The 26,479-nt window shown below is 28.5% G+C and overlaps 1 protein-coding gene across 1 annotated transcript in view; it reads left to right on the top strand.

Annotated features, from left to right (window-relative positions):
• The first annotated feature begins 1,122 nt into the window (after nt 1-1,122).
• LOC142319074 (sodium-coupled monocarboxylate transporter 1-like) overlaps nt 1,123-26,479 on the top strand; it is a 136,257-nt gene continuing 110,900 nt past the window's right edge. Inside the window, exon 1 of the mRNA XM_075355945.1 lies at nt 1,123-1,255. The gene's annotated coding sequence lies outside the window, so the exon portion shown is untranslated. The remainder of the gene's footprint in view (nt 1,256-26,479) is intronic.

Here is a 26,479-nt window from a genome sequence, read left to right as displayed (position 1 = left end):
TTGTAGAAGGATAGAGCAAGATATATGATCCATAATCACCCTCAAGATGCAGGAAAATACATTATTATTAATCTTCCTTATTTGTTATTAATCTCTGCAGGACTTTTTTCAATGTCAGCTAATTGTATTTTAACCCACCGGGTTGGTCTGGTGGTGAACTCGTCATTGCAAATCAGCTAATTTCGAAGTCGAGAGTTCTAAGGTTCAAATCCTAGTAAAAGCAGTTAATTTTATACGGATTTTAATATTAGATCGTGGATACCGGTGTTCTTTGGTGGTTGGGTTTCAATTAACCTCATATCTTCTCAGTAATGGTCGACCTGAGACTGCATAAGACTGCACTTCATTTACATTCACACATATCATCCTCATTCATCCTCTGAAGCAATACTTTACGGTGATTCCGAAGGCTAAGCATAAAATAGATGATGAGCTAATTGTATGTTACCTTTTTAACAACGAGCAAAAATTAAAAGAAATGAAAATTAACGTTAAAATCAAAAAGAAATAAGGAAACCATTTTTTTATGTAAAAGAGCTGATTTATAATGTTTTTTTTTTAATATTTTGATTTTATTTTTAGTTCTCGTTTTCCACTCCTTCACTTTTACTTATTCGTTTTAATGCGATATTCTTACAATTTATATACTCTCAACCGTAAGTCCAAGGTCTATTATGGAAAATGTATTTTTAAGGTAATAAAATGTATTTGTAAACTATTACTTTCAGGAAACTTAAATACATGCATAAATCTACATATCACAGTTATCTACAATCACATAAATCTATATAGTTTATTTTTTGGAATGCGAGCCCCTACTGAAATTCAAGATATGTATTACTGTTCTACCTATTTACTAAAAATTTATCGTGCTTTTATTATATTTAATTATTATTATTGCCCTTTTAAAACATTTAATAATAATAATATTAATAATACAAAAGGTACTTTTCACGCATATCAATAAGTAAAAAACCCATTGTTATTATTAACAAAAATAATAAATAGTGGTCAGTTTTAAATACATTGGAGTAGATAGTAGTCAACGGCCGATTCATGAAGGTCACTAAAAGAATTATAAAGAGAGGGGGCATTTTTATTCTTCATATAAATTCACTTTGTTGTCATCTTGATAGTTTACTGTGATCAGCTTGTGTATGGTAAGCTGTTCGAAGGATCCATTAATGATTTTCTGTTAGTAGACCCGTCAATTTAAGTGGTACTTCATCCCAGCTTCTGTTCATCTAAAACGAAGGTATGATAACAATAAATGAATAAATTTATATTCACAATAAAACTTGAAAGTGTGTGTGTGTGTATGTACATATTCATGCTTTTATTTATATTATTATATATATATTAATCTTATACAATTTTTATATTAAATATAAATAAATACATTATATTTTATAATTATTATAAATAAATTGTAAGAGAAAGGGAGAGAGAGAGAGAGAGAGAGAGTGAGAGAGATAATATTGTAAAAATTAATTATTATATTATTGTTATAGTTTATATAATAACATACTTATTTAACCTTTATTCTCTTTCATCCTCCTTCCCCAAGAAAAACGTCATAATCGATTTACAAACCATTATTAGAATACTTCAAATTATTTTGGATTTGTACTTTATTACTTCAGTTTTAATAACTAATCGATGATTTTTTAATATTATTCTTTATAAAAATAAATAAATATTAATCTAAAAAAGCTGATACAAAAAATTAAAATGTAGGGATAACATTCAGTATAACGGTGTTAGAAAATTCAAGGGCTAATTAGTTCAATAATAAGCAAAGTAGTAAACAAAAAAAAAATCTCTTCAATTTTATGAGAAATAAAACAAACATTTAATAATAATAATAAAATTGAAGAAATAAACTAATATATTATTCAACTTTTTTAATATTCTTTTTTTTTTGACTGAATATGATTATGTAGAGTTCTGTAGAATAATGTAGTTTTAATTACTTTTCATGATACTGTTATTAAAATCTATTAACCTCAATAATATTTTCATTTATTAAACAAAAAATTTCTTATTTTTTCTATGTTTTAGGGTGAAGTATTAAATATACACCGTGCGCGTACAAAATCATCGGTAAAAATCCTTTTAAAACGATAAAAAATGTTTTTTTTTTTTTCAAAAACCGGATGGCCCAATATTAATTAATTTGCGTATGCTCTATCGACTGCTGATAATAACAGCTTTCGATTCCCATCGGAAGTGAGTTATCATGATCGGAAGTTCATTTTTAAAGAATTGAACATGCATATTCTAACCAGGATTTTAATTGTACAATAGAAAATACGTTTTTTAAAAACGTAATTTGTGTTTTATAAAACATTTTTTATCAAAATGCGATTTTTTATCTCTAAATAACTTTTGAAATGGCTCTCGTGCCAAGTCACTATGAAAGCGCTTTTAACTTTTTGACCTTGAAATACAAATATGGCAACCATTTTCAGTGAAAAAATCACCCTAAAACTGAACAGATACACGCATAAAATCGCACTAAAATTAGATTTATCAATTTGAAAAGGAAAACAGTATAGAAATCGATAAAATAATTTATTCAATTATAACTATATTTTTTAACTTTTTCCGTAGAATTAACCTCCTGTCAGGAAAACCAGTTTGCAGAAAATATCACTATTCAAAAGATCGTATTCAGTTTAAGGTTAGACAACATTGATGTTATCCTAAAAATTCGTTTTTCGAAGTTGAAAGAATTTTCATAGTGACTTGGTACGAGGTCAACTTCAAAGATCATTTTGAAATCAAAAATCGCATTTTGTTAAGAAATGTTTAAAACAAAACTTAACGTATTTTCAGACTTAGAATCCAAATCCGTGGTCAGAACATGAATGTTCTATTTTTTTAAAAATGAACTTCCGGTCATGATTACTCACTTCCGGTGGGAATCTAAATATTATCAGCAATCGATAGAGAATACTCGATTTACATAATATTGAACCATGAGTTTTTAGAAAAAAAAAATTTTTTTTAGTTTTAAACGGGTGGTTTTAGACACCCGATATTCTGTAAAATATAATTATAAAGTAAGAATCACACCAAAAGAAAGTGAAAACATTTCCTTTTGTCAATGAATTTAAAGATTAAAAAATTATTTACTATTCATTAGTATACGAGGAGGTATTTTTCAAATATTTTTGTGTCGGACAAAAACAAAGATAGAGTGGAAAAAACTTAGGAAAACTGAGATTATGTTGAAAGAAAAAGCACCAGGTAAACTTTGATTGAAATATCTGATGAGTTCATTACGATATGCTTGAGTGGGATTTGAAGTTACAGCACTAAAATATCGGCAAAGAATACGGTATGAATTTAGTTATAGATGTATACTTGACCGTGCAGGTTTTCAATAAATATATATTTTTTTAATTTCGAATTTTTTGAATTTGGTTAAAAAGAAATAACAACTTAATAATTTTAAATATTGTAACAACGTCAAAAAATTTAAAAAAAATTAAAGGACTAATAAAACATTTTATTCGGTTAATAAAAAAAAAAATATTTCTATTTTAAACATTTGTAGCTTTACCAAAAGTTATTTTTTTATAATGTCGTTTTTAAAAAAAGAAGAGACCATAAACACGCATCTTGATAAAAATATGAAAAAGGAATGTGAAAAAAATGGTGTTAACACCGTTAATGTGTTAACTGTCAAGCATATATTGATTATGGTTAATAATTTCTTTTCACTAAAACTTACATTAATTTTCTTGCATTTTCGTCTAAAATTACAGTTTTTTTTTATCAGGGTGTGTAGTAGTGCGATCTAAGAAACTAAAGCCATAATAATAAAAATTATTGCAAAATTATATGTATAGAAAATATTTTTTTTTTTTTAATTTAAAAAAATGATCATTTAAGTTGTCGGTAGAAATGTACTATGTAACGACCAGCTGAGTTTCCTTTGAAATAACGAGAACCATCGAACTTGATGGATTTTAACGTGAATATAGCTTCACAATGTACTTGTACATAAAAAATCATGAGTCCAATTAGTACTTCCCTCTGTTTGAAATCTGTTAAAAAAGTGTCTATAATTAGGTTTTAACCTATTGGTGCTAAAAATAATCTCATGTATATAAAAAAATATATTATTCTAAATAATAAACTAAATATAACATTATTAAATATATTTAATAATAAACAATTATATTTTTAAATTACACTATTTGTTATATATAAATCCTGTTTTTATGTATTTAAATACCAACCTAATTTTCTGGAATAGGCGTATATGATTTGACCGAATTTTTAAGATTGACGCTCATTCCTGACGTCAACTTAGACCGGTGATGGTTTCGAAGTATACAATACGTTAAAAATGTTTGATAAAAGTTGTATCGGTTTATCGTTCCGTCTTAGAATGCTAAATATATTCTGTTTTAACGTTACAAATATAAATAATAATTTCATATATTTTTAGAAAATTTATATCTTTATTCAGTTTTATATTTTTTGTTTTTTTATATCCATTTTCAAAATATTTGATTATCTTTAGAAGGCAGAGAGATTGATTCAAAAGATTTTTATTTTCTACCTTTTTGATGTCCAATAGTACGGGTTGCTAATATGAATTCTCACCATTTACATAATCACGTCCAATATTAGTTAACTTTTATTTTATTTTTTCCTGGGGGGCATAACGAAGTGTTATTATAAGCACCCGGACACAATATTACTAAACTAAACAATTTAAACAAGCAATACGAAAAATAAAAATTTAGATAATAAAAATATATCAGAATTCAAACGTGTAATATCATAACGAAAAATATCTCTCATAAAGTACAGCATAGATGTAAAGTGCCTATGCGTAAGCTAAAGGGGGAAATAAAACCACAATGAAATACAATATTAAAAATTAACTTAAAATAACAAAATTATCATTTAGCGTACGCCTAATGGCATAAATATACGAAACATATTAAAATAATAAATTAAATATTTGAATCCAGATGCACGGCCTTAAGAAATAGTAAGAAATTCGATAACATCGTCATATCGTTCCATAATGTATTTCATGTTAGTCCTTAATTTAAATTTCTAACGCAATGCCGCATAACGGACTCAATCCACAAGGATTTGATGTACCGTTACTTGCCCAGCGAACTCAAATGGGTACATCGATTCGATTCATCAGGTGTCCAAGACTGAGTTTAGTGTGCCTATTCATAAAGGGAAAATAATAATCTACTCTCGCTGGTTATTTTTGTATGAAGAGCTCCACGGTGACACTTTTCTTAACTGGATGAAGTCAATTCTTTATAGTGGATAACTTTTAGTTATCGTGTGAGAAATTATATTGTAACAATACCGGTATAACGGTCCTAAGTACCGGATTTATGTCGGTTAAGAAGAAAGCAGTAGAAAATATAACAATGGGAGGAATGCAGAGAGGATAACAAAATATTTATGTTACAATCTATTCACAAAAAACAACTAGTAGTTAAACCAGTTTTAATCATTTCTAACTTCGATTTAGGTAATTATTTTTCATCTTTAAATTAATTCAGTAAATAACAATAGATTCAGAGCAAATTCAAACTCACATGGGTGGGCACGCACACAACACACTTTACATAAATAATATAGTAGTTATTTAAACGAAAACGACAGATTTAGAATTCAATCATTTGAATATGACAATATTGTTAATCATCATCATCTAGTGTTCAACTTTCCGTCAGGTCCCTTACATCACCGCTGTATCCATTACTTATTGTCTAGCCTTCTCCTTCAGTTCCTTGCAGATTCCACTCTTCATCATATCAATTAACTTCATCCTTCTTTTTCCTCGCTTCCTTTCTCCTTCTACAGGCTCTTCCGAAGCAGTTCTCATGATTCCACTTCCTCTAATCCCATGTCCTAATTGCAGTCACCTTTTCTTTTATGTACTTCCCGTTTAACTATTCTTTCTTCTTTAATCCTGTCCATTATTTACAATATTAATATATGTTTTGTAAATGAGACATTTCTAACTATATTTAAACTAGCTAAAATTCAACCGTTATTTAAATCAGATGACGCCAAAAAATTCTGGGAACTATAGACCCAACTTTCTTTTAAGAAACTTATCGAAATTTATGGAAAAATTAATAAAACAACTAGTTTTAGAACTACACAAATCATAAAATGAAATAAATTTTACTTTAAAAATAATAAAAATAGTGATGATGCCTGATTCACTTTACTAATACAGTTTCGCATTATTTAAATAGCCAAAAAACATTAATTTTTCTTGATTTGACCAAGAATTTTAATATTTACCTCATAAACATTTAATAGATAAGCTCGAGGATTATGGAATAAGAGGAATAGCATTAGATTTATTTCATAATTTGCTCGAATACAGATACCAAATTCAAGTTTTAAATGATTCATACAGAAAAACTGTTTTCATCAACTTATGCAGTACCACAGGGAACTGCATTAACACTTATTGCTTTTTGAATGACTTACTTAAACCTGATTTGAATAATGAAAGAATTATCTTCTTTGCAAATGATACAGTTCTAATTTTAAATAATAATTCACGTCATGAAGTTTACGATATGGTACGGAAAGGCATTTCCATACCATATTTACTGAAGGACTGGTTGCATTATAATTCCCTTAGTTTAAATATAATAAAAGATATGATATGTACAACACATGACTTCCTTGTACGCCTATTAAATTATTTATACACTTTTTTTTTTAATGAAAAGTACATAAAATTGTATTTCATTAATAACTTCTGATATTTTATTTTTATTAATTATATATTGTATTTTTTTTTTTACCTGAAGTTAATAATTATTAATAAATCAATACATTTAAATTAAAAAAAAAATGTTAAAAAAAAATAGATGAAGTCTGATTCAAACCGATGTGCCTTTTCTTGTAAGATCCAAATATTTCATTAATTAAAATTCTATTCGGCTATAACTTTGGAACCAATGAAAATAAGTACCATTTATGATATATCGTTGAAAAGCTTTCAATGAGAGCTTGATACTGCAATTAAGAAAAAGTCCAAAATCCAATTTTTTTGAGATTTTGGGCTATTTTGGATACTTTTTGTCTAGTCAATTGCAATCAAAAGGGAAGGTACACTACTAGGTGTTACAACAGTCTTAAATCCAAAATTTCAACATCCTGCGGCTAATCGTTTTTGAGTTATGCGAGAAACATACGCACATACGTACGTACGTACGTACAAATGTCACGCCGAAACTAGTCAAAATGGATTCAGGGATGGTCAAAATGGATATTTCCGGTGAAATTTGAAAACCGAAATTTTTCGTGATCACTATACTTTCTTTACTTCGTACAAGGATATAAAAAACTAAATACTGAAATTATGACTTTTTCAATCAATGCTAGCAACCAACCTCAAATCAATTCAAGATTAAATATTCGCACAAAAGACTGTAATATACTCAACTCAAGATTTATTAATATACATAATGTTTAGAAATTTAAAAAAAAAATGAGATAATAAAATATTTAGGTCTAATCGTTGACGAAAGAATACTTTAAATACAAATTTGAAATTACTTCTATATGTGGAACATTGAAATTTATATCATATAAGTTTTCTAAAATTAAAAAAAAAATGAATATCTCTGAATTGAAATGATTTACAATGCGATTGTACGATCCATTTTTCAATACGGCTTAGTAACATGAAGAGGCACATATGATGGTAATATGGCTGACATAATTTCAATGCAAAAAAATGATTATAAAAACAATTTTGAATAAACCCAGAATCTGTCCAATGAATCTAATATTTAAAGAATTCAAATTCATGTCAATAAGACAGTTTTACGTAATGAACACTGTCAACACTTATAACTATAACTTTAAAATAATCAATAACACAGTTTATAATACTAGAAATAATTCAAATAAATTATGTTATGTATCCGAATAATAAATAATATTAATAATATTAATAATAAATAATAAATTATATTCCCTTTGATTTAATCAAAATTAATATATCACTAATGAATCCACAGTTGTAAAAAAATGGATTACAGATAACGTTTTTTCAATTAAATATTGTATCAATTCACTTAACGTGTATGTGTATTATCTATGCATTTTTGTTTTTCTTCATTTTTGTATTGTTGAAGAATTTTAGAATTTTAAAGGGTTTATTCTTATCTTTGTATTTCTCTTTTTAAATTATACTTGGTTTCTGCCTCAACCAACGAACAAATTTTTGGTTTTGCTAGTTGATGCCTTAAAATCATGTTACATTTTATATTTAAGTATATAGTATACAATTCCTTATGTATTCATTATTTTGTTATGAATTTGTATTGTATAAGGGCAGTATGTCGACTGTATTGTATTATTTTATGTTGATATTTTTAAAACTTTTCAACTCCTTACGTAGTATTAATTTGTATTTATTTAAGCTTTCGCTTACTTAATTTTACACTAATCTAAAAAAGTTGAAATTAAAAAAAAAATTAATTATTATTTTAAACGAAAAGTGGTTCTAAGGTAGGTTTTTATTGCTTAAAGTTTCCTTTGTTTAATTTTTATAAATTTTCTGATTAAACGTTACCTTTTCATGCTAAATGTAAAAAAAAGAAAACTTTTATGACGGGGGAGTGATTTAGAGTCCCAGGTGAAGATTACGAAAAATCATTTCTGATAAACTAATAGATGGGAAACAGCACAAATTAAAATTAACAGATAAATGGAGATAGTTTCAACATGATTGGCATTAAATAAATTATCTCTTAATGTAGGTAAAACAGAATTCATGATTTTTGATAAATAAAAATTTTAATAATGCTTTATTATGCGTGTTCCACAGTTATATTACCTATGGAATATTAGCATGGGGCGGAGCATATTAAAATTATCTTAATTTGCTTAAAAGACTACAAAATAAAATATCGAAAATTATTAGTAAGAATACTTTTATAATAAATAAATATCTATTTACAGTTGAAAATGTCTATAGATTTGAATGTTTGAAATATCACTACAGTAATTTAAAAAAAAAACAAGTTATCAGGTTCAAGTAGTATAACAAGAAACAAAAGTATCAATCTACCAATTAGCAAGAAAAGAGTTAATGATAAAAACAGTTACATACAAGCAGTGAAACTCTATAATTGCCTGCCTAATAATTTTAAATAATTACCAAATACTGCTACAACAGAAAAGAAATTAAAATTATGGATAAAATCTTTTCAACTCAATTAGGATTAACATCAGGAATTTAATTTATTTTTGTGAATGTTTAATTTTTTGTGAGTGTTTGATTCTTGAAATTTAATAACTCCTCAATTTTACTAGATGAACACATTGTATAAATGAACACTACACGTTGTATAAACGAAAACTAAACTTAAAATAAATAAATATAATAAATAAAACGCTAAAAAATTATAATTGTCACAGCATAAAGATCGACGATTACCTAACTAAAACACTACATGGTTATGAAAGAATTACGGATAGAGTAAGGCTACCTAACCAAGTAAAATAATAACATAATTACAGATTGATACTTTCTCTATCGATTTGTTTATACATCGATAGGATCCGATCGCTATCCAGATTGTTCTATCGAATTTACCTACGTCGACCAGTTCGACGCTATCACTTTGTGGATCGGACTATACCGTTGAAATATCGACGTTTATCATTTCTAGGATTAAGGAGGGTTAAATTATCAAGGAATTATAAATACGTAATGATTATATAATTATAAATGGTACACATAATTTAGTCGTTAATAATTTGGCTGACATATACCTTTGGTTTTTTATGAGTAATTTTATATGTATTTTTTGTACTTTGTGATTGTAATTTTAGGTTAAGTTTTCAACCGGACCTGCGCACAGGTAATAATATTTGCCTCGGTAGGTCTACTTTGCTTGTGTATTTTTACTCTGCGTGAGTGTATTGGGATATGTAAATCTCTTTCTGGTAATAAATAAAAAAATAAATACATAAACATAAGTTTCGTTCACATTAATTCAAATATATAATCTGGCAGTCAAATATAATTAATAACTTGCATATATTTAGCAAACCTAATAAATATAACTAATTTTCTTTCATTTTTAATTCAATACTGATATTACAATTAAAGCTTTTTTGAGAAATTTACATAAACAATTGTTAATTAAATTAATTAAAAGTATAATTTTTATTAATAAATCTACTTTTATAGATTAATATAATTTTGTTTTAATTAATAATTTTTATTATTTTAAATTAATTATAATTATTATAAATTAACAATTATTATTATCAATTGGTGGTATGTAACTATTAACTAAAATAAAATTATATAACTCATTTATATCTTTTTCGATGAATTGATGGTTTAATAACTTGCTTCGTAATAAGATTAATTAATGAAAGGTGATCTAAACTTTTTCGTAATTTCATTTCGTTTCTGATTTTTTACAAAAATAATTAATGGAAGCCTAAAATAAAAAAAATAATCCTTTTTAATTTCAAACTGAAAAACAATATTACGCTCAATAATCGAATACAAAGATTTTATTTAAAATCTAAATCAAGGTGGCTATTTCGATTGTTAATCATCATCAATACACTAAGGAAAAAGTATAAATAGAACCAGATTAAATAAATAAATTTAATAAAAAGAAAGATCAAAAAATAATAAGCATTTGCGGACAATCAAACAGTTCTTATGAAAGATAATAAACACACATATTTTCAGCAGGGTAATTAGTAGAAATTAATAATAACTTTTGGCGTTTTTGCAATTTGAAATGGAAATTTAAGTGAAACAAAAATTCGACTATAACAATTTGAAATCGAACTAAATTGATGTAGACGCATGGTGGGTGTAGATTTTAAACTATTTTATGAACTAAAATGGTGGGCGTGGAATGGAGGTTCTCTCCTTCAAGTACAGTTTCAACCGAACAATAACTACACCATAACCACCTTCTAAATTTATAAATAAATTATTAACAACAAACGGCAGCTTCATAATGGATAAAACCAGATTGTGCATATATATTGTTGGGATGACAAATTTTTATTTTACAACGGTTAATTTTTATAGCTGACTAAATTTTACTCTTCCATAAATCTTCTGAAGAATCGTGTTTTTTTATATTTTCACATCAATAAAAGAAAAAGGAATATGGCACGAGAATGGAGTATTATATAAATTGTTTAGAAAATATTGATGTTGATTGTAATGGTGTAATTAAAATGTTTTCTATGACTATCTGATGACAAAATAGCAAGTCAAAATCATTTGCCAAGTTATATGGAGCTTAATGTACGAGTAGTTTCAGAATATTAGTTATATTTCACAACATTAGTTACATAAAATCTCACCAGCTGAAAACGTTAAAAAAAGATATTACTTTATTTACAGTAGTTCTTTAAATCTTGTTAATTACTTTAGAAAAAAAGACGAGATCTTCCAGTATTTATTACAATTAATTATTCTCCGGCCCCCGAACGCGAGTGGTAACGTCTCATCCGGAGGTCCTAGGTTCAAATCCCGATCAGGCATGGCATTTTTCATACGCTAAAAATCTCCATTCAAGCTAAATGATCAAAGCAATCGACGCCCGCACATTTATTAAAAAAAAAAAAAATTAATTACACAAAACAAAAATTGCCCTTCCCCAAAAAAGAAAAACAGAAAAAAAATATTTGATATTATTATTAAACATAGAAAAAATATTTATATAATAAAATAATAATAATATTAAATATATATATATTTTTTACTTTCGCGGCTATAATAATATATGCTGCAATATCTACAGCATTCATAACGGAAAATCTACAGATAGATCAAAAAAATATCTAAAAAATTGGTCTTTCTATAATTTCATGCCTTAAGAAGGCACAAACTAAAGAAACTAATAGAAAGTAAAAAAGATAAACAGAATAAACAATAATAATCAAGAAAATAAGGAGGTTTAAACAAAATTTACCTTTCCATGTGAATTGCCTAAAACGATAACTATTGTTTTCTTTTAATTCAAATTTATTATCTTTTTTTCTAAAACTACTGTATACAGATTCGATTAAAAGATTTTTAAAGCGTTTTTGTTTTTCAAAATGAGTGTAGAATGAAAAGAATTGCGAAAAAAACAACAAAAGACAACCGGCTTTTTACTTCCTTGTACGAAGTAAAGGAAGTATTGCCATCGGGAAAACCTTCAGTTTTCATATTTCAACGGAAATATCTATTTTCTCGATCCCTGAATCCATGTTGACTAGTTTCGGCGTGACGTCTGTACGTACATACGTATGAATGTATTTCGCATAACTCAAAAACGATTCGCCGTAGTATGTTGAAATTTTGGATTTAGGACTGTTGTAACATTTAATTGTGTACCTCCCCTTTTGATTGCAATCGACTGAACCAAAAGTGTCCATAAAAGCCCAAAATCCAAAAAAAACATTTGGATTTTAAACTTTTTTTAACTGCAGTAATAAGCCCTCATTTAAAGCTTTGCAATGATTTATCATAAATGGTACTTATATTCATTGATTCCAGAGTTATAGCCAAATAAAAGTTTAATTAATGAAATACTTGGATCTTAGAAGGGAAGGCACATCGGTTAAAATCAGACTTCATCTCCTCTCTTTTTTTTAAACTTATTTTTTATTTATTTTTTTGTTTTTGTTAATTTAAATATATTGATTTATTAATAATTATTAATCCGTGATTGTAAAAAAAGTTTTACTATAAATTTATTCAATAATAACAATAAAAAAAAAAAAAATATGAACAAAAATCAGAAGTTAGTGAAATAATTTTTTTTTTAAATGTGTATATGCAATAGATTTGGTGAAACATCTGATTATTTAATATTAATTAAAAATTATAATTTAGAATCGTATTATTTTATACTTTTAGGGTGAAAAATTATAATTTAGAATCGTATTATTTTATACTTTTAGGGTGAAAAGATATTTCTGTTTTTGGTATAATATTACCATTTTAGTAGTTTGCAATTCATTTCCGGCAGTTTTTAAAAATGTCTTTTATTATTATTTGCCACTGTGGACTTTAGTTCAGAAGACGAGGCGCTCCGAATTATAGAAACTTACGTAAAATCACTCAAACTGACGATGTAATTATATTTTCGTTATCAAATTCCTTAATATTTGTTTTTAATTAATGTATACATGTTTTTATTCAGCTTAATAATTATTAATTATTCATAATTAATATTCAGCTCTAATTTTTCTTTTCTAACAACAAATTCTAACTAAAAACTTTTAACTCGAAAGAAATATTTTTTACTTCAAAAACGCTGAAATTGGATGAAAATTAAAAAAAAATAGTTAAAAGAACTTTTGATGTGTTTTTAGCATTTCGCAATGGTGTAAATTCCAGTTAATTTAAAAAATAATCAAAAACGGTTGTTTTGTTTGAGTTTCTTATTTTTCTTTGAAGATACCTTTTTATGATGAAATGAAATAAAATCCCTACTCTTTTCTAAGTTGTCATGAAGAGAATTGTTATTAATTTCAAATTAAAAATAAATGCTGAATAACAACAGACTAATATATATGCTGTTTTAATCTTGTCAGAAATTTAGATAAATTGACAAAGAACTCATTGAATTTAACAAAAATTCACAAAAAACTAGTTATCAATGAAAAATCTATTAAGACTTTCCGAATGAACATGCTTATTATCTTACTATTCTCTCAATTATAAATTCATTTCTAGCAAAGTTATTATCTCTAACTTCTACTTACATTACATAAAAATAATTTAATTTATTTATCTCGTATTTTGAAAGTTTTATGACATTTTTTAAAATTATTTAAAGTTAGATCTTCCGGAATTTTGGGGTCTTAAACTTGATTTACAGAATTGATATTTATATGTTTTAGTAAATCTTACATTAATGAGTCTGAACCAATTAAACAGCTTACACCATTATTGCGTAATGGTTATTTCAAAATTTTAATTTTGGTGACCATTCGTATATTTTTGTTATCCTCTAAAGATGCTTAATTTGAATCCGAAATCAAAATCAAAACCCGAGACAAAAAGTGTTCACACACACACACACACACACACACACACACACACACACACACACACACACACACACACATATTGAATTCAATAACGAACTGTTCGTTCGTTGAACATTAATTAAATGCAAAATCTACAGTTATACAACATTAAATCCACCGGGTTAGCCCACTGAGTTGGTCTAGTGGTTAACTCGTCATCGCAAATTAGCTGATTTCAAAGTCGATCCAAGTAAAGGCAGTTATTTTTATACGGATTTGAATACTAGATCGTGGATACCGGTGTTCTTTGGTGATTGAGTTTCAATTAACCGCATCTCAGGAATGGTCGACCTAGACCGTACAAGACTACACTTCAGTTAACCTCATTGGTTTCCTCAGGTTATCCTCAGTGATTCAGGAGGCTAAACAGAATAACGAGAAACCCACCGATTTGGATTAACGGTAAAATCTTCGTCGCAATCAGCTGTTTAACAACTGATTTTCAAAGTCGAAGGTTTTGAAGTTTAAATCTTAGTATAGGTAAGTTACTTTTATACGGATTTCAATACTAGATAACGATATAACTAGACTAGGTAGTTATATGATTAACTATATATAATATAAAATAATATATTATAATAATAATTATATTAAAATAATATATTTTATCTATAATTAGATTAGATAAACGATAATACTAGACACTGGATAACGATATACTTTGGGGAATTTTATTTACAATATATCTCCGGAATGGACGGCCTGTGTCAATACTATACTACACCTCATTTATATGACATATGCTTATCTCAATGGACCATGGAGTTCCTTATTTTTCACAAGTTGAACAAATTGCAACGTACACATTAGGAGTAGAAAATAAACAATAGATTATGAAGATATAAAAGAAATCCACCAAAAAATAAATAAATAAATGGCCGTTTGATTCACCGAGCTTTTCATTCACCTCGAAATAAACTTAAGTATTTAAATCTCTGTGAATAGTAACTAACTTTAATTAGAGTAAATCGTATGTATACAAATTATATCTTGGCCAACGGAAATAAATTTAAACAATTCGTTTCACAAACGGATAAAAAAACCTATGATTATAATCTTATTTCTTTATCATAGGAACTTTTCTGTTGACCTATGTACGTAACTTCACTTTATTACTGAATTTTACTTTTAAACAGAAAGAAAGACTAATCTTTATCGTCTTCAATTTATTTGGATCAAAGGTTTTTCTAGTAAATTACCATATTTCAAGGTAATAGATACTGTAAATAATTTTAACTTATTTTTTAAATTAAAAATAAAATGTATGTTTACTCTGATAAACTGAAAAAGATAATATAATTAAAAGTATTCGTAATTAAGAAAATAATTCATTGGTTTTTGAAAAAAAACGTTTTTTACAATTGTTAGATTAAGAACTGCGGAATAGAAAAAATGACTACTGTACCATATTATTTTATAAACAATTAGAACATTGGTTTCTTTCTTTATTACTGCTAATAAAACAAAGAGTCGTTAATTTTATTATGAGAGCTTGTTTATCCACTGTAAGGAAGCAAAATATTTAATAACGTTTTTATTTACAAATATCAGTTTATAGTTATAATGGTTGTTTTTATTTTCATTTTTTATATTCACTTTTCTAGTCAGTTAAAAATACATCAGTTTTAAACATTTTTTAATTAACAATTATTCTCAGGAACAATTATTACATGGAAAATTGACAAAGATTTCGAAGCTACTAGTCAAGAAACTCTCAATAATGATTGAACGAGTACTGTGTGTAAAAATAGTTATTAGGTCCTAATTTTAGATTACTTTTTCGTATTTATCAGGTACGTATATTAGAATATCGTTAAAAATAATTAAAAAACAATAATTTTACTAAAATCTTTTAAAGAAAATTTTTTGTAATTAAATTTAATTCGGAAAAAAATGATTAAGAAATAATTTTTTTTCTAAGCAATCCTAATTTTTGTATAATTATTATAAAGCGAATTATTTAGTTTCTAATTTAATAGAAAAAATAAATCACTATTATACAATATTATGTTACAAACAAATCCAGTGAAGGCCGGTTGACAGCCCGAAGTGGGGTGATCAATATCAACTTTCTTTCTTTTTCTGTTCCTCCGGAATCACCGTAAGTTATTACTTCAGAGGATGAAAGAGAATGATATGCATGAATATAAATGAAGTTTAGTCTTGTACAGTCTCAGGTCGACCACTCCTGAGATGTATGGTTAATTGAAAACCCAACCTCCAAAGAACACCGGTATCCACGTTCTACGATCTAGTATTCAAATCCGTATAAAAGTAACTGCCTTTACTAGGATTTGAACCTTAGAACTCTCGACTTTAAAATCAGCTGATTTGTGATGACGAGTTCACCACTAGATCAACCCGGTGGGTTAGATAAAAATCAACTGATAGTCACTAAAAAAACAAATTAATATTTTGTTCTATTTATACAAAAGGCTAGTACAACATGTATATTTATCCAAAAAATTTGTTATGTATTTGGATTTTTTCGATACCTTTGCAACTCGTATTTCTGTCTGTCTGAATGAAAATTTATATACTTTATGAAAATTATATAATACGTAATACGCACATATATAATAAGTAATTTCTAAAATCACGATGAATTATTCATACTTTTATCCCTGATACCTTAGCCTAACATCAATGATGACTAAATAAAACAAAAATGTTTTATTTTATTCAATATCCTATACATATACAGAAATTTGTAAAAAAAGATCACTTATAATAGACAATTATCTAGTTGGATTTCGTGTCAATAATCAGTTTACTGTATTAGAGCACTTTTTCTTTTGTGACGTAGAATTATATCGTTTCTTATTTTGTAACTGAGCTAATCATATTACAATTATTGTTTTATTGCATTTAGTAATTATTTTTTAATTAATCACTTGAAATCTAATACAATATTTAATTTTTATTTTGTGCTGTTCACAAACTTTATTCTGTTCTGCCGTGTGCAAGGGATTGAATTTGGGTATCATGATGGCCATTAGAAATATTTTATTTTTTATGTTTTTCTAAAAGAATATTGTAGTATATTTTCTTGAGTTAGTTTTTACTAATTATTTTAACTTTTTCGGCTTTATAATTTACTAGATACTATAATAAGAGTAAAAATGATAAAAAGGTAGAATGTTTGCAAATCTTGACGTTTCAGTATTTCTTCTAATCATAAAATATAATTTTAGTAAATTTCTTGAAAACTACAAACGTTATAATATTAATACTATAAATTATACAATAAAATAAAAAAATAAACAATATAAAATTATTACCACATAAAACTGGAAAAATATACATAAAAAATGAATACAGTTCATGTAGTCAAAAAAGTTTTATAAAAAAATTAATATAACATCTTACACTACAAATAATAAATTAATTAGATATATTAATAATAATTATAATGAGACAATAAACAGTAATGATTCTAACCGTAACAAACAGGAAGTATATAGTCTGGGTTGTGAGGATAGCGATATGATATACGAGTATATCGATATGACCAATCGTTAATTTGCTATACGTGGAAATGAACACATTGATAGTCGGGTGATTCAAAGAAAAGGCAAAATTTTGAAAGTTGTGTTGGTAGCCGTGGGCGATTGGTACCACTTGATAAGTGGCGCCAGTCTCTCTAACCTAACCTGCCATTTAGTTGTCATGGATCCTTGGAGTGGTGCGCAACGATAGCATTTGCTATCAAAGCGTTTTACAAAAACAATGACAGTGTGGAGGGAGTGCGTAGAGAATTTCACCGTCATTTTAATCTGGGACGGCATGACCGTGTTCCATCAGCACATGCAATTAAAACATGGATATCTAATTTTGAGGATGACTGGTTCGGCAATGAAAAAGAAACCTCCAGGCCGTGAGCGAACCGTCCGTACACCACAGAATGTTCAAGCTTTACAAGATGCTGTCACACGAAGTCCACATCGGTCAATCCGTCGTCTCTCAGCATCTTTACAATTGCATAGTTCAAGTGTTCGAAGAATGTTAGTGAAGGACTTGCAATTCCATCCATACAAGTTGCAGATCGTCCAGGAATTAAAACCGAACGATGCAGTTGTGCGAGTACAACTCTGTAATGTAATGCTTCAGAAGATAAATGATAACGAAGAGTTTGTTCACGAACTGTGGATGTCAGACGAAGCGCATTTCCACCTCAGTGGATTTGTTAACAAGCAAAATTTCAGATACTGGGCACAAGAAAATCCTACGCAGCTACACCAGCGTCCGTTGCACAGCCAGAAAGTGACCGTGCGGTGTGCTATGTCATCTTACGGTGTTATAGGCCCTTATTTTTTTGAGGATGACAACGGTCTTGCGATTACATTGATGTCGGCTCGTTACGTAGCCATGCTTTAAACCTTTGTTGTGGAACAACAAAAGAGATTTCCACCAATTCTTAACACAGCCTGGTTTCAACAAGACGGAGCAACGTCACATACTGCACGAATATCGATAGCAGCTGTACGCCAATTGTTTGGACAATGTGTCATTTCACGAAATGGTGACATTAGATGGCCTCCCAGATTGCCTGATCTCTCAGCTTGCGATTACTTTTTGTGGGGTCACCTTAAAAGCAAAGTGTTCCACAGTAGACCTGCTACAACGGAAGAACTGAAGGCAAAGATCCGAGAAGCAATTCGGAAATTCCAGTTTTTTTTGTTACGTCAAACCATGAACAATTTAACCAAGAGAACTTCGTGAGTGTTTACGTAGAAGAGGAGGTCACCTACAAGATGTCATTTTTAAAAAATAAACTAAAATATATGTATCCTAAAATGGCAACATTTGTACAATTACATGAAATAAAATTCATTTTCTAAAACAAATTTTTCATTAACGTTATTTAATTTTTTAAATTTCCCGTTTCTTTGAATCACCTGTATTAAAAACAATAAAGCCGAAAATTTTAATTTTGCTAAACATATTTTAGATAATAAATGGTCATACTTATAATCCAAATACATTTATAAAAAATGTTAGTTATTTTTTACAATCATTTTAATATATATAATTTAGAGAAATTCCACTTATATAGTAACCAAAAAAAAAAAATCTAATTAAGGAACATAACTTTTTAATGAAGATAGATTACTTAAACAAGTACTAAATAAAATCACAAAGAAATAATAATCATACTAATTAAAATGTCATTCCTGATAACATGGTTTTCTTTTTAATTACATTTCAATCCACTAGAGTATATTTATTTTCTCTTCAGTATACTGTTAACATGCAGACAGTCACGACTTTATACTTATTTTAACTTTTGACTTAATTATAATATTTTAATTCCTGATGATGGTTTGAAAAAACCGAAAGGTCTCAAAAACTTAACACTTATTTACTGATAAGGTGAATATCACTTATTAATTTTTTTAAATTATTTTATAATTTTAGTATTGAACAATTCCGAAAGGATGTATTGTGTATATGTTGGTTGATCGATGTCTCTAGACTGTATAAAGCAATTTTGGATGAAATTTTTCACGTTAATTTCTGTATATGGGGTATTGATGACGTTTAATTTTGGTAGAATTAGTTAAGGGGCAGGGAGATACGGACCTCATGGTTTTCATATCTCAAAATTTTACTCAAAGGGTAAAAAAAGATCCTCAAATAACTCAATGCTACTTAAGAAGCTAAGTTACTTTCTAATGGTATTTGGTCTTAATTCAAAGCCTTATAAAAGGGTGAGAGCAAGGAAACCTTTTTTCTCTTTTTGGTTGTTTCTGGACTTAAAATCATATTTTTGTAATAATTAGATCATTGTATTACATAATATTTATTATGGTTGTGTATTTGGGCAATTTAATTCAGGAATCAGTGATACTAAGTATGATTTTTTTTTATCAATTATCATTTTGCTTAATATATTCAAACTGGATTAACTACCCATGAACAGAAACTCGCAAATAAGCTGAAGCTTAGTCTTAAATTTTCATTTCTAAGACTCGGTAGCCAGAGTTTCCTCCAACTCTTCTTCGACTTTTTTGAATCCAATTTTTAAATTCATTCCTTATTAAAAATTTATTTTTATTTAATATTTTAAAAACACTTAAATTCTTTTTTAAAGAATATTTTTATTTAATTATTTATTTTCCTTTTAAATTAACGTTTATAGTTTTACTGGGAGTATTATGATATATGTTTTATTAATTTTTATTATTTTACTGAAACAAATTTTGGTTTGCTTTATGCAAATAAATAAATATTTTACTAATTTTTTCTCATTTTGTAAAGATATATTAGTACAAAAATAAAATACAACATTTTTAGTTATACGCTAAGGAGAGAATTAAGAAAAATTTCATTCGCTACAAAATTACATTTTTAAGAAAATATTAATCGTATTTATGCTACGTAATGATGACATTATCACTTAATTTTCTTCATATGTTGAAAATGAAAACAAAGTTTGTGCTACTGTAGGCATTTCACTTGGCGTGTGGAGAGATAGAATGCATACAGACTAGTTCAGTAGTAAACCTTTCCTAACATCGGTAAGATAGTTGTAGCTTCAGCTCTAGTATCGGGATCACTGTCATAGATACTGCTGTCATCCGTATCGCTTTTGTTATTTTCGTCTAGACATATTATAAAAGACTCCACAGCGTTTGTTTGTATCCGTACAAATATTAACTACGTCTTCGTGTAAGAAGTTATGTTGTGTTTTCCAGTCCAGTTCTTCACATCTGCTCGCATCAGTTCAATGGGATTTAGTTCAGAGTGGTAGGGAGGCATTCTTAAGACATCTTGGTGTTTTTTTTTTTTTACAATCTCTTCAATGGCATATTTCTCGCAGCGTTTTTCGTTTTCATTGATAATATTATACAACTCCTCCACTTTCAAGGCATTTTGAGTTATTGAGATTTTATTAAACTGAAGCCAGTTAACCATAATTTCTTTTCAAGCATTTGAATTAGGAGATTATTAACTTTTATACTGTAATAAGGCGCGATGTCTATCACAATTACAGAGTTTTCAGGTAGTCTAGGTATTTTGAACCCATTTAGAGAAGTTAGCGTAGTTCATACCACGGTGGTAATCACCTGTTGTACTACTTGATTTCCATATAGTCAGACAATCCGGTATAAAATCCCAACATTTCTCCTGCATTCTAAATTATTGTCCTGTCACCTTTAGTAATAGGTTTCTTCAAACGTTTTGCCGTATTAAATTTTCCAACCACACTTTTTTTGGAAAATTATTGCTATGGATGTTCTTATCTACAAAAACTACTGGTCGATTCGGTTTGCTTTTCTGGATTCAGAAAATTTTGTAAACACGTTAATCTTTGATACCGAGTATGAAACCTTTCAACCAATATAGACTTATTAGATGGAATTTCAATCCACTTAAATCCTATTGCTAAAAGAATCCGATGTAATTATCGGCTTGAATCTTGAAACTCATTATCATCTTTCAGTTTATTGAGTATTTTATTAACAGAAGGTAAACATTTTTCTGAAATATAAATATAATAGTGAAATATAAAAGTGGTTGATTGTATTATAGGAAACATGGATATTAAAATCATTAAGCTCTCTGACAGGTGTCGGCCATTAAGAAGTTTTCCTTTGTAGGGAAAAAGACGCTGATGAACATGGTGCAATTTTTTTACTTTCCCGTCTGGCGTTATAGCAGAGCTATACCTTTAGAAGAGAAGTATTATTATGGGTCCAATTTAGCCGTATCTGGGTTTCACCGGATCTTGACGTTTTGACACCTAAGAAACCCAAAAACGGGATGGAAATTTTCCGATGTTCGTATATACGTGTGTATGTTCAGTGTTGCCCTCTAAAACACTTTACATCTCCAAAACTACTAGACCGATTTTGACCAAACTTGGTCAGGTTATTTCTATGTATGGGGCATTGATTCCATTAAATTTTCAACTTAAAAGGTCTACCCTCAATACCTTGAGATTTCGCCTAATTAGGTCTTATTTTTCTTAAGCACATTTGCTAACAATAAAAAAAATATTAATATTTGTAAAAAAACTTTTGCAAAATCGCATCCCAACCCAAAAAATGATCTAAATAAAATAGCGGAAGTGGGTATACTGCGTCAATATTACCCCGTCTTTCCACAAGAAGCGCTAATGTAGCACTGACATACATCTACAGTAGTCGTCTGCTATGTTGTGACATCACAGATGAGCGATAGAATTAAATACATGAATAATATTTAAAGTGTAACATTTTATTTAAAGTGGCCGCTAGTACCGCCACACCCACGCAAATGAAATACGATTTGTGCGCGCGCTTTAGTTGGAATCGTTGAATTAAATTAACAAAAAATGTGGTATTTAAATAAAATGATAATAAACATTTTAAATTAAGTTGTATGCGTAAGCCGTGCATCGGAAAAAAGCCGCGTGACGGAAAGTCCTACAACTATATTGTCAGCCGGCCTCCGTGGCGCGAGTGGTAGAGTCTCGGCCTTTCATCCGGAGGTTCCGGGTTTGAATCCCGGTCAGGCATGGCATTTTCACACGCGCTACAAATCATTCATCTTATCCTCTGAAGCATGCCTAACAGTAGACCCGGAGGTTAAAAAAAAAACAAAAAAAAATTTATTGTCAGATTTTTTATGCGAGCGATAGACATTCAAGACACTTGTGCCTGCACTAACACGTTCTATAATTTTCTTAGGGTCAACCTTTCTCGGCTTTCTCTGTCATAAACTTTACGACATTAGCCGCAATTTCACGGGATTGACTAGAATAGTTTAGTTCCCGCAATTTTTCACAATTTAAATTTTACTTTCCGACTTAACGATTCAAATATAACATCACGACAATATTAATTCACAAAAAAATACACAGCTGAAAACGGGATACAAAAAAATTAAGTGTTACAACAATACTCAATTAGCATACAGTGAAAAGGTGAACAAATACTTGCAAATCACAGAAGTTGACAGTCGTGTACAACAAACTGAACTGATTCGTTAGAATTGCAATACGTGATTTTAATATGAGTACATTTGAAGAAATACCCAATAGGGAACCCTTGAACAATGACTAATGATTTCGAAGTTTTAATTATCAAGAAAATTTTAGTTCTGTTATATTTTATTGCCGTATCTTTAATTTTACTACATCAATGAAAATATAGATAAGAATCAAAACAAACATGACACTCGTAATTAGTCATTTTATGTGACCGAGTAAACAAGCTATTACAGTTATGCGTTATAGTTGTGATGAATCTTAACTACTTGTTATTTGAAATGAATATAGACGCTGGCTGGATGTGAAGGGGAATAGGGACTATGCTGACGAGTCATGCGCCAAGTGGAGTGTCTACACCTGTACTTTGTTGTATGATGAAAAAATACAGTAGCATCATCACGACGTTTTTTTGACCTGTTCGAAAACAATAAAAAACTTTCAGAAACAATGACTGTCGTTTCATTTAGATTAATTTTTTACGTAGACTAATCAACTTCCCATTATACATGAAACTATTTTTATTTTTTTGCTTGATGATATCGCCACATAAGCTTAAAGTTTGTGCGTGGGCTATGGAAATGGAATTTTGTAGCGTATGAAAAATCCCATGCCTGACCGGGATTCGAACCCGGGAAGTCCGGATGAAAGGTTGAGACGCTACCACTCGCGCCAGCCTCCGTGGCGCGAGTGAAAAATGCTCAATAAAGATAAATCATGATTAATGGTTGGTAGAAGGTTGACTATTATTGTTACGAAAGATATCGGAATGGATTGCTAGGATGATGCAAGGTAGTTACAAAATTGCATACAGACAAATAAGATGAGTGTCATTGATACGCTTTTGATAAACACTGATGAATTTTTATTTTAAAAACATCATTTTTTACAAATCTACAGTTAAGTATTAAAAAAATATTGTTGCTTTTTGTGATCAACACTTTCTACATGATTACTAAATCCTAAATAAAATTGAATTTTATTCAATAATTCTGAAAGAAAAATTTTATTGCATTATAAACATTTTATATCAAAATTTACTAAAAATAGCGAATTTGAGTGATTCTAGAAATTTCGTTCACGATTTATCGGATGATTACTATATTTTTATATAACCTATTGACTAATAAATTAAGATTTTAATTTTTTTAAATTCAGAATAAATAGAACCATTAATTTTTTTATTAGACTAATTTAAACAGTTTATAACAACAATAAAAAGCAACCGAATCAGATAGAATTTTCTTTAATTTTTTTCTTGTCTAGACTTTTCCTACTACAGTTGCAATTACGTCGATAATTGTTCATGTATATTAGCACGATACCATTTAAATTCATTCCATTCTTGTCACGTAATATAATTATTTTATGTAATACAGTACAACAACGAAACAACTTTAAAATTGTTTAGCTATTACATATTTTACAATTTTTGTTAAAAATATATATCTAGAAATACTTATTAAAGTTTCACGGAAATTGTTTCAAGTTAATTAACTCGACTTAAAGCAATATACTGTTACTGTCTAAGTTACAAAATATTACGTTTACCTGTTTTTTTAATCAATTCATAACATCCTTGCTTGTATAACTTCCTTTTAACATCTATTTTTTTATTGAATATTTGTAGGTATTTAACACTTTATTTTAAGATTTCGAAGGATTCTATCCATGCCACTCATTGGATAAAATCCTACGCAAGAACTACGTAAAAATAAACAATAAAAAACGAAAGTAATGAAATGTAGTAGAAATAAAGTAGATGAACCACTGAATATAATAGTAGGACGAGAAAAGATTATGAAAGTAGTAGAATTTTGTTACTTGGGAAGTAGAATTACTAAAGATGGACGAAGCAAGAGCGATAAAAAATACCAAATAGCATAGGCAAAACGAGCTCTAAGTCAGAAATATAATTTACTCACATCAAAAATTAATTTAAACATCAGAAAAGAATTTTTTATATGATATGATTTGAATGTAGCTTTAGTATATGATTTGAATGTAGCTTTAAGTGGAAGTGAAACTTGGACGATCGGAGTAGCTGAGAAGAAAAGATTAGAAGCATTTGAAATGCGGTGCTGTAGGAGAATATCAAAAATCAGATGGTTGGATAAAGTGACAAATGAAGAGGTGTTGCGGCAAAATCATGTAGAAAGAAGCATTTGGAAAAATATAGCTAAAAAAAAGACAGACTTATAGGCCACATCTTTAGGCATCTTAAGGCATGGAATAGTCGCTTTAATATTGGAGGGATAGGTAAATGGGAAAAATTGTGCAGAAAGGCAACGTTTGGAATATGTAAAACAATTTGTTAGGGATTTAGGATGTAGGGGGTAAACCGAAATGAAACGACTGGCACTAGATAGGGAATCTTGGAGAGCTGCATCTAACCAGTCAAATGACTGAAGACAAAAAAAAGATTTAAGATTACAAGTTATATAAAAATATAACTTTTAGCTTTTTTATGCTGGTTGTATTTTTCATATTACATGTTTAATACGAAAATAATTATTAACAAAGTAAAACCTGTATTATGAAAGGTGATTGCTCTCTAAGACGGTTATTTTTTCAGTAGAGCCCTTTAAAATATTTTTTTTTGTATTTATTTGTTTTATTATCCTCTATATGTACGAGTTCATTTAATTATTAAAGATACAAATAGTTGAAATAGTTGTAGAGGTAAAACAGTTGATAAGAAAGTTATGATACTTTCTGAGCATTAAGTCGGTAATCCTGTAATGACTTTTGATCAGATGTTTGAGTAAAATTGTTTAGTTCATAACTTCAAAATCTTATTTTACGATAAAGAGACCTCTGTGAATTAGTTGAAGTTTAAATTAGTTGAACAACATACAGAGATCTGCCTTTTTGTTTTCTGAATGTGCCCTGAACCGCATAAATTTTGCAAGCGGGTAGAAAAATTTAAAGACGATCTAACTGTAATGACTGACTGCACTGTTCTAGACGTCCGATTGAAGTTTCGACTCCAGCGCTTGAAATTCGCATAAACTCTTTGATCCACGAAGACCGACGAATTACATTTGAGAGTATAGTTGAAAGATTACAAGTAAGTATCAGTTAACCCACCGGGTTGATCTAGCGGTGAACGCGTTTTCCTAAATCAGCTGATTTTGAAGTCGAGAGTTCCAGCGTTCAAGTCCTAGTAAAGGCAGTTACTTTATAAGGATTTGAATGCTAGATTGTAGATACCGGTGTTCTTGGGTGGTTGGGTTTCAATTAACCACACATCCCAGAAATGGTCGAACTGAGACTGTACAAAACTAAACTTCATTTACACTCATACATATCATCCTCATTCATCCTCTGAAGTAATAATACCTGAACGGTAATTCCCGGAGGCTAAACAGGAAAAAATTAAGTATCTGGATATTTAATAACTTT

This window comes from Lycorma delicatula, chromosome 1, assembly GCF_047948215.1.
Source record: "Lycorma delicatula isolate Av1 chromosome 1, ASM4794821v1, whole genome shotgun sequence".
In the NCBI taxonomy this organism is placed as follows: domain Eukaryota; kingdom Metazoa; phylum Arthropoda; class Insecta; order Hemiptera; family Fulgoridae; genus Lycorma; species Lycorma delicatula.
The sequence above is the reverse complement of the archived record's forward strand: the minus strand, read 5'-3'. Positions and strand labels throughout refer to the sequence as shown.